We start from the raw sequence: 11263 nt of genomic DNA on the forward strand, positions 1-11263 counted from the left end.
TTGTCAAAACAAAACAATCAAACAAGCATATATTGTGCATGTTGGTGCAGATAACATTTACATAGAACAGTGTTACCTCCGAGAATTTTTTTTAGAAACGTTCAAGTTTTCCAAACATGTCTAAAGTGTATGTCCACTAACTACCAAAGAGTGTACAACATTTCTTTGAGCTATCGGTACACGTCAGAAATTACAGCCTGGTTACTAGCCAGCAAAACTAGCTGAGGTAAGTGTTTAAATGCAACAGTGTAAATGAACAAGACTGTTATATGTCCCTTGAGTTATGGGTAGGAGTTGCATTGGTGGTGCAATGGTTAGTGTCACCGCTGGGCACACGGTTAAGCTGGGTTTACTTCCTGAATGATGGAATCTGAGTATTAAGTTAATATCAAAAGTTATAGAAAAAGTTATCAAATGTAACAAAACACTATAAAAACTTGAAATAACTATAATAATATAAAGATTTTCAGGCTTGTAACAAATATGTTAGGCTGACATAAATTCTAAAGCGATTCTAAAAGAAAACTTTATCATACTCTTCTAATGTACCATAGCTGTCCCTTGATTAGATAGAGAGATATGGAAATAAAAGATATGGAAATAAAAATATGGAAATAAAAGAAAGAAATAATAATACAAAATTATATAGTAATACTAAAAAAGATAAGCAACGTTTTGACAAAACAGTCCAGTTAAGAAAACATATTGTAAAAACCAGATAGACATACAAGGTAAACAACATTGTGACAATGTAGTGCAGTTAAGATAACAAATTGTAAAAACCAGACAGACAAGGTGTTTGACATAAAAATAAGTTTTGGTGTAAGTAATGCAGTGGCCTAATTATGGTTGCAGGTTTGGTTATTTTCTATCCATTATTTTAGTTTGTTTTTTAACACTGAAATACTGGCGCACTCCCTCACATCAGTAGGGAAGGTATTCCAGTAGTTAGAGGCGCGTACTGAGAAGACTGTCTGTCCAAACGTACTGTGTCTATATTGTATAACACAGTCTCCCCTGGTGACCGCCCTAGTTGCCAAGCCATTGCCATTGCCATTCAGCTAACATAATGCTGTCACAACATTTTTATTGGCCCCAGATGGAGGCCTCGATAGCCACCTTGGTACAACACTGCCCCCGCTGCACCCTTCATAAGACCAGACCAGACGCCAGGGCTCCTCTGGTCCCACTTGTGCCGAAGGCCCCCATGCATATTCTGGCCATGGATTTTCTGACCCTGGGTAGGCCAACCGACCGGTACCAAAACATCTTGGTCGTAACAGACTTATTCACGAAGTACGGCTGGGCGGTCCCCACCATTGACCAGACGGCGCTGACCACTGCTCGAGCTCTCTGGATCAATGTGCTCCAGCCGTTTGGATGCCCTGAAGTTTTTCATTCCGACCAAGGGCCAAATTTTGAGTCTGTGGTCATCAAAGACCTCTGCCGGTTGTATGGGTGCAAGAAGACCTGTACCACACCTTACCACCCCCAGGGGAATGGAGGGTGTGAAAGGTCTAATCAGACCTTGTTGAGCCTTTTGGGCACATTAGAAGTAGAGCAGCAGCACAGGTGGGTGGACTATCTCCCTGCAGTCATACAGGCATATAACAACAGCATTCATAGTTCCACAGGCTATGCCCCCACCTACCTCATGTTTGGCCGTCATGTACGCCTCCCCATCAACCTAGCCATGGGCACCCCAGGACCCGAAGGTGTCCAGAGTACATCAGAGTGGGTGAGTGAACAGCACCCCAGACTAGAATATGCGTATAATAGAGTGTCTCACCACCTAGGGGCAGCAGCAGCAGCACGGAACAAGCGAAACTACGACCAGACCGCTCGGGATGCACCCCTACTTCCGGGGGAACGGGTGCTGGTCCTGGACAACCGTCGCCAGGGCAAGGGCAAGCTCAGTGACCGCTGGGAGTCGACCCCATATGTGGTGGTGAGCCGCTCAGGACCCGACGGCCCAGTCTACCAGGTGAGACCAGAGGGGAGACCGGGCCCAAAACGAACACTACACCGGAACAAGCTGCACCCATGTCCCAACTACCCGGAGCCACCCCCGAGGGTACAGGAAGGGGCAACAACTGCACCAGCACCATTGATGGCGTGGACCTGGGCTCCAAGACCCACCGGCCCCGCAGAGGAGAGGCAAGACCCTGAACCCGGCCGACCCCGTCGGGCCAACCAAGGAATCCCGCCACAAAGGTACGGTAACTGGGCCTCCTAAGCACTGTCCTCGGGACGAGAACATTTCAAGTGGGGGAGAATGTCACATGGTGACCTAAACGGAACCAATGAACGCGAGGGAGCAGCTCCCCGCTCGGACTACTCCAAGTGACGCACCACAACAAACCGGTGCGACATCAAGGCACTAAATACCTAATTATAGACAGGTGTGCGGCGGGAGTTTGTGGTGTGGGGATTGGCCGTGGGCATATGAGCCAAATGCTTTTAACCCAATGTGTTTTAGTTTCATGCAGACTTTTGGGAGGACGAGGCTGGGACCGTGGAGAGCTCTGGTGTGTGCACGTGTGGATACTCCGGATCACCAACGAGGAAAGTGATTGTGTCCGAACTCCGAGACGAGCCGTCAGACAAAACGGAGCAAGGAACAGAGGACTTCGGACAACTGCCTACTGTACTGAAAGACAGGACGCCCCAAAGAGCTAAGTGAACTCCCCAGTGCCATTGTGAACGTCAGCTAGCCGTGGCTGCCAAACTGCCCAGCTCTCCCTCGTTCTCTGTGTACCCCATTCGACGCGAGCTAACGCTCCACAATAGACTTATCGTAGCCATAGCAACCTCACTGTGCCTGTGTGCTTCGCTAGCTGCATCTGGCTACAATCTGCCGTGACTGTTGTCTGCCTGCCTGCCTGGCATGGCTGTTCCCAGTCGAGGTCGGCTGTAGAGGATTCCCTGCGCAGTCAGTGTGGAGAATGCTAACAGCCATTGGAATGACAGGGAAGGAGAGAAAGGCAGCAACTCGCAGGATGGGGGAGGCAGCAGAGAGAGCCTCTTGCTGGTTATGGAGCAGGAGAGAGGAGTTGAGCTGGAAGCCAGGAGGAGGAGATGGGCAGTGACTTGGCCACCACTGCCGGCCCACCATCGGGAGGGTGTTGTGGATAATGGTCGAAACACCCAGTGAACGATGGGTACCACCTGATGACATCAAATCCTCCTGGCCAAGGCGACATTCACGTAAAGTGAATGGAGGTGAAGCATCATAGGATGTATTTGTAATGTAGAAACCCTGGGCAACCAATGACTTCCAGGAAAGTCTGGGTGGCAACCGAGGAAGTTCGGTGACGCTGGAGAGACAGATGACCTCCAGGAAAGACTGGCGTGGGTGTATGAGGTTAGCAACCTCATCCACAGCACTCGCAAGAGGGCACCAACACAAGCTACGGAAATTAACACAAAGCAATACCCCCAGAGTCTCCCGAGAGGGGGGGAGGATGAGAGACTCAACAGGACGGACACAACGGTAATGGCCAGGAACGAAGTACGGACACAGAGACGGCTCACCCAAACAACATTAACAGGGGAGGCATTGCAAGTAAAGTGTCATTGCGGAAAGACCTGCAAGAACGCAAAAGGGCTTAAAATACACCAAAGCCGAACCAACTGTGGAAAAGAGGGGCCACAGGTGCAGCGCACAGCGGTAGCACCTGGTGAGACGCAGGAGGACTCCAGGCAGGAAGCACCCCACAGCACTGGAGATCTCTCAGCACCTGTGTCACCTCAAGACCTCAGGAGGGACGCACCCGATGCCCCGCCCCCAGGGAGCCAACCTCACCCTGCGAGGGAACGAATTCAATGGCCCAAGATGAGCAACAACAAAGAGTGGGACCAACTAGACCAAGACCTTGACAAAGTGCTAGAAGCCACACTAGCAGGAACGGCTGAGCAGAAAGTTAATACTCTCACAACAATAACCTACAACCTGGCAAGAGAACGGTTTGGAATTGAGGAGAAGAAAGGCAACATCAAGGCCGCATACCAGCCGAGCAGAAGAGAAAGGGAAATTCACCGTCTGAGGGGAGAAATCAAGAATCTCACCAAGCTGTTCAAAAGCGCCTCTGCTGATGAAAGGGAAGGCATCAAGGATCTGACAAGTCAACTCCGGGAGCGTCTTTGCAGACCTAAGAGCAGAAAGCACTCGGAAGAAGAGGAAGGATAGGGAGAACAAAAGATCTCATTTCACCAAAGACCCCTTCAGATTCACCAGATCATTGCTGGGTGAAGCAAAATCAGGAAGGATGACCAGCCCCAGGGAAGATGTGGAGGCGTTCTTGAGGGACACCCACAATGACGCCTCTAGGAACCAGGCCCTGGATGTTAACCCAAGCATCAAAAACACAAAACCCCCGGAAAAAGAGCTCAACATCAGTGAACCATCCTGGAAGGAAGTCCAAGAGGTGGTGAAGAAGGCCAGAACAAGATCTGCCCCTGGCCCAAGCTGTATACCCTACAAGGTGTATAAGAAATGCCCAATGCTCCTGCGGAGGCTGTGGAAGCTGTTCCGGAGGATCTGGAGAAAGGGCACCATTCCATCATGCTGGAAGAAGGCAGAGGGCTGTTTTGTGCCTAAGGAAGATAACTCCTCAACTATTGATCAATTTAGAACGATCTCACTACTAAGTGTAGAAGGCAAAATCTTCTTTTCTGTACTGGCCAGGAGGATGACCTCGTACATGACAGAGAATGGATACATCAACACTGCTATCCAGAAAGGTGGAATTCCAGGCTTCTCAGGATGCCTGGAACACACCGGAGTTCTCAGTCAGATGATCCGTGAAGCTAAAGCCAGTAAAGGCAACCTGACTGTTGTCTGGCTGGATTTGGCCAATGCCTACAGATCAATCCCTCATGGCCTCATCCATGTGGCGTTAGACCACTACCACATCCCTCAGCACATCAAGGGAATGATCACCAGCTACTTTGGCGGAATACAGCTACGATTCAAAACAGCCCAATTTACAACACAGTGGCAAAGCCTGGAAAAAGGAATCGTAACTGGCTGCACAATCTCCCCCATCCACTTCGTCATGGGAATGAACCTCCTAATAACAGCTGCGGAAACGGAAGCCCGGGGTCCAAAAATGGAGTCAGGCATCCGGCAACCCCCAATAAGAGGTTACATGGACAACCTCACCGTGACGACCACGACCCATGTGGAGGCGAGGTGGGTGCTAGCTGTTCTGGACCACATGGCATCGTGGGCCAGAATGAAGTTTAAGCCAAGGAAATCCAGGAGTATGGTGATCAGAAACGGGAAGGTGACCAACAGGTTCAAGCTGCATGTGCAAGAGGAAGTGATTCCATCGATAAAGGAGAATCCAATCAAGTGCCTCGGAAAGTGGTTTGATGAATCACTGACGGACAGGAACAACATTGCCAGTACTGAAAAGCAGATGGAGGAATGGTTGAGGAGGATCGAGAAATCAGGGCTCCCAGGGAAGTTTAAAGCGTGGCTCTATCAACACGGACTGTTGCCAAGACTCATGTGGCTGCTGACTGTGTATGAAGTCCCAATGACGTGCGTGGAAGGAGTGGAGAGGAAGATCAACAAGTACCTCCGGAAGTGGTTGGGAATCCCTCCAAGCTTCACTTCAGTAGGCCTCTATATAAGATCAGGGCAGCTCCAACTTCCTCTGTCATCCGTGGTTGAGGAATACAAAGTGGCAAAATGTAGAGTAGTAATGACATACAGAGACTCCCAGGATGAACAAGTCAGACATGCAGGCATCACTACAAGATCAGGACGCAAGTGGACTGCTGACTCATCTGTTGCACAAGCTGAGAGCACACTGAAGCTTCGTGTCATCATTGGGGCTCCATGCATAGGAAGACAGGGCCTTGGAACCTCCCATTTCCAACAGTGGAGGAAGGCAGGAACCAGTGACAGAAGAGCTATGATCCAGGAGGAGGTACGGAATCTGGAGGAGGAAGGACGAAGGTCAAGGGCAGTGGAGCTAGCTTCCCAAGGAGCCTGGACCAAATGGGACCTTCCCAAGAGGAAGATCACCTGGGCGGACCTGTGGAGACTGGAGCCATTCCGCATCTCCTTCCTGCTGAGATCAGTGTATGACACACTCCCAACCCCAACAAATTTGCACAAGTGGGGCCTGAGAGAGGACCCATTATGCAAGCTTTGTGGGGGGAGGGGCACCATGGCACACATCCTCTCCGGGTGTAAAACAGCACTCACCCAAGGAAGGTATAGGTGGCGCCACGACAAGGTGCTCATGACACTGGCTAACACCTTAGAGCAGGAGAGGAAAAAGAAACGCCAACCACAGCGGAAAACAACATCAATCCAGTTTGTAAGGGAGGGGAAAAAGCCACCAACCACAGCAACAGCAAGAACCAGTCTGCTACAAAAGGCCCAATCATGGGAAATGAAGGTCGACCTGGGAGGAAGGCTGAAATTCCCCCAGGTTGTTCACACAACCCTGAGGCCAGATGTGGTACTGTGGTCGGAAGATGCAAAGAAGATCATCCTCATTGAACTTACAGTCCCATGGGAGGAGGGGTGTGAGCAGGCCTTTGAAAGAAAGAACGCCAAATACCAAGACCTTCTGAATGACTGCAGGGGGAAGGGATGGCAGGCATGGCTGTTCCCAGTCGAGGTCGGCTGTAGAGGATTCCCTGCGCAGTCAGTGTGGAGAATGCTAACAGCCATTGGAATGACAGGGAAGGAGAGAAAGGCAGCAACTCGCAGGATGGGGGAGGCAGCAGAAAGGGCCTCTTGCTGGTTATGGAGCAGGAGAGAGGAGTTGAGCTGGAAGCCAGGAGGAGGAGATGGGCAGTGACTTGGCCACCACTGCCGGCCCACCATCTGGAGGGTGTTGTGGATAAGGGTCGAAACACCCAGTGAACGATGGGTACCACCTGATGACATCAAATCCTCCTGGCCAAGGCGACATTCACGTAAAGTGAATGGAGGTGAAGCATCATAGGATGTATTTGTAATGTGTTGCTGCCTGTGCTCCTAGCTGTTGCCTGCTGTTCGTTTGGCCAACCCCCTGAACCAAAGGCCTGCCTAGTGTGTGGATTTAATTGAGTGTGACCCCACCTGAGTGTTGTGTGATATATTGTGCTGTGGTGCTTGCAGTGCTTTCCTTTGACTTGTGTGCCCCACGCTTGCAGTGTGCTCCCTTCTGTATCCAGGCCCCGTTCGGAGCGGTGACAGCCAGCAGCCAGCCCAGTGTGGAGCCTCCCAGTGACAGCGCCCCTCACCCGCCTACAGGAGGACCGCCAGGCAATTGTTGACCCTCACACAAAGACTATCCCCCCCCCTCGACTGCCCCTTTTTAGAGACTCTTAGACCCTCCTTCGATTTTGTACTGAATAAACTATATTTTAATATACCGCTGTGTCTCTGAAGCCTATTGACTGGTGTTGCTCCTTGGACAGAGCCAAACGGTGGTTGGGTCAGAACCACCCCCCACCCGGTCACACTTTGACTGACCGTCCTCGAAACCCAACATCCAACAGAAGTGTTTTAGTTGATTTAGCTACAACGCTTCCAGTGGTCTTATGTGTGCTAGGCGACCTTGTTCTTTCGGCTTCCTCAATTACATCTCAAAGGGAATCATTAACTCAATAAATTAAACAATCCATTTACACTCAGAATACAACACCGGGTCTCAGATCAGTCTCCAATCCATTTACACTCAGAATACAACACCAGGTCTCAGATCAGTCTCCAATCCATTTACACTCAGAATACAACACCAGCTCTCATATCAGTCTCCAATCCCTTGACCTTCATCATAACTGGCATTCTTCAGTTTGCAGGGAAGACAGTTCGCCTACAGTGGCCAGACGTCTAGGCGGGGGGTGCAGATTGTGGACTGTTTGCCATTGTAAACAGTCTTACTCTCTGCAGAGGTGAGGATCCACGCATGGTACAGTACCACCAAGACCACATGCAGACTCATCTCTGTTCCTCTTTACAGGCTGGCCAGTTAGCAGGAGGTGGGGAGGTGGGGGTGCACTGCTACTGCAGACGGACTGTGCGTAGAGGTAAGGATCTCTCCTTACAGTCATCTGTTTATATGTACAAAGTGTACAGTGATAAAAGTTATATAATTGTTCTGTTATTTATAATTGTTGTTTCAATCGTTTTCTTTGTTTATTTATTGTAATCAATTCAAGTTTGTTGTTCTCTGTGTTCCTTTGTTCATGTTTGTTGTTCACTGCTAATTGGTTTGCCTTAAGCAAACCAGGTGGGCTTTGTGACGGTGGCGGAGTTTCTTGATTTCCACTAGTGATTCCAATGTTAACAGGTCTGAGACACAGAATAAATGTCTCTAACTGGTCATGGAAGTCAGTGAGGATCAGGGGGTTCAGCAACCGTACATACATACAAAGGCTAATCAGTTAAAGTTGATCTGATTTTTTTTATATGATTATTATTTATTTAAAAAACAAATGAAAAACAGAAGATTTAGCTCTAGTACTATCATAAGAATAAGTTATTGCCTATTTTAAATTGTTTAAATAGTTTTACGTGTTAATCATAGCATCATTACACATAACACTAAACCACACACCTGGCCTTCCAGACAGCACTTCACTACATATAGGGGTGTAGCGCTCCCTTCACTACTGTCATGATAATAGCAAAGGGAGAATAGCTTTAACGTTCTTATTACTGTGGGTTCCCTTTCCCCATGTGAATATAAAGGAAAACCAAAACAAGGGCTGTATTAAGTTAATATAATCTGGTACAACATACAAAACAAACACAGACGCACCAACTCAAAGTTGCCGACAAAAGGTCGCTTTCAAAATAATAATTACACGATTGAACAAACCAGAACTAAACCCATTCACAAACAAACATGTACCCACCCCAACCACGCTACCGCAAAACTGGTAGGCGTTAAGCTTACCTGCTAGCTAGCTACTAACGCACAACAACAATGTCCACAATAAACAATGTTCACCACGTTACCGCAGCCGGTAACCTCTTCTTCTCACTCCCCAAACGTAGCAGGCCCGAAGCGAAGCTAGCGTGCGTTGTGGCCGAAAACTCTATGACCACTTCACTCCTATGAGCAGCAAAATAATAATTACACGGCACTGTACCTTCGTGTAGGTAAACGTATCCAGTATTCCACCGTAGTCGATCCGATCTCTCTTTAGTTCCCGTCAGTGATATTATCCTAGCCTGTTTGGCCAACAAGCCGTATAATCCCCTGCACGTATTCCTCTCGAGTCCTGTTGAGAAAGCGCGTTGCCTCTCGGTTCCTCTGTCACACCTGTCGTTTCCTCTCGCCTAATTCCAGCGCTTTTCCTCCCCTCCTGTCCTCACTCAAACAGTTTTACTTAGTTCCTCAGCCAATCAGCACTCACTGACATCACGAGTTACAACACAAACCAGCACAGAAATATTTGCACACTTCCACACATTAGTAGAACCATATCCACAACAGCAATAGAAACAATAACACACACACACACACACAACAGGCTCAGAAAAATAAATATCTTTTGGAAATATGTATTTTTTAACCCTGTTACACCCTCCCCCTGGTATAAAGTTGGTGTCCTCATCAGAACATTTTAAAGAAAATCATACTCAGTACTTGACTTGTTAGAACCATAGTACACCTTTAAGTATTGCCAATTTGAATTGTTATTCCCCCATGAATTATGGTAATCGCCTGATCCCTGGAACTTCCTGGTTTATCATATGTTAACCTAACCACTGGTTTGACAGTTCTCCTGGGACGGGCTTCCCTAGGACTAGTAACTCGGGCCTTTGACTGTGTGAATCGTTGGGATTGTCTAGTCACTCTAGGTATTGGTGTGTTGACTAACTCTGGGGACTTAGGCTCCCCGTCAGTACTACCTGATTCTTCAGACACCCTTTCCTGCTCAGTTTGGCTGGGAATTACTTCCACTGGTTCAGGATCACACTCTAATGATGCCTGTGCCTCAGTCTGTGCATCATCACTTGGTAGCAAGACTCCAGGATTTGGAGGATCCCTCGGCAACTCTTCCCAACAGTCTTGAGATCGCTGTACCATGAAATAATCTGAATCAGAAGAATCAGATCGCTCATGTCCCTCCTCATGGGTCTCATGGGTCTTCGCCATTCGTCTGCGGCGGATGTCTGCTCTCGTCCTTGGTTTAGGAATCAATTCCTCCTCAAGGTATACTCCCGGCATCCTCACCAGGGTATTTATCGGGAGTAGATGGTCCCTGTGGATGGTCTTGACCACCCCGATTCCATCCTCTCGCTGTATCTGGAATACCGGGAGATTAGGCATCTTTCCCACTAGGATATACGGGCATGGGTTCCACCTGCTCTCCAGCTTGTGTTTCCCTCGCAGTCCTAGATTCCGTAACAGCACTCGGTCCCCAACCTCAAGAGACTGAACTCTCACTGTCTTGTCATACAGTCTCTTATTCCGCAGGTGTCTTTTGTCAGACACTTCAGTTGCAAGTTTGTAAGCCTCTTGTAAGGCTTTTTTCAATTGCATAACATACCGTTCCTGGCAAACATCCTCCACGCCCTCGGGCGAAGTTCCAAAACACAGATCCACAGGCAGTCTTGCCTCGCGCCCAAACATTAAGTAGTACGGTGAGTATCCGGTGCTATCACACTTGGTACTGTTATAGGCATGGACTAAATAACTGACATGCTGACTCCAGCTGCGTTTTTTCCCTTGGCTTAATGTGCCAAGCATAGACAGCAGAGTTCTATTGAACCTTTCAGGTTGGGGATCACCTTGAGGGTGATATGGGGTGGTCCGTGACTTACGGATCCCCAATATTCCCAACATCTCTCTTATTAAGCGACTCTCCTTCCATTGCTCAAAAGAGTCTTCCCCAGCTGGTGTGGGCAGTAGGCCAGAAAAAAGGCGCAAACGCCTATAGCTACCACCCTCCCCTGATGGCTTTCGGGCCTTCTCCAACAACTCTCCAACTGCTCTTAAGACAGACTCGGTTGAGCCTGAAGAAGGACTGGCAAAAGACAACAAAGATGGTAAGTCTTCTACAGTTTTACCTTCAGCTTCAAGCAAATGTTCTAATTTGCCCTTTAAGTCGGACGTTGGAGGTGACGCTTCCTCAAGCAACGCAGGCTCACTCAGGATGATGGGCCATGGCCTGATCTCATCACTAGGCATGACCTCCGGGGGAACACGCTCTTGAGCTATAGGTTCCTTGCATTCACATAATACCAGCAAGATGTCAAGTTCAGCATTGAAAGTTCTCCCTCTGACACGCACCCGCC

The sequence above is a fragment of the Sprattus sprattus genome (assembly GCF_963457725.1).
Source record: "Sprattus sprattus genome assembly, chromosome: 14".
Lineage (NCBI taxonomy): Eukaryota > Metazoa > Chordata > Actinopteri > Clupeiformes > Clupeidae > Sprattus > Sprattus sprattus.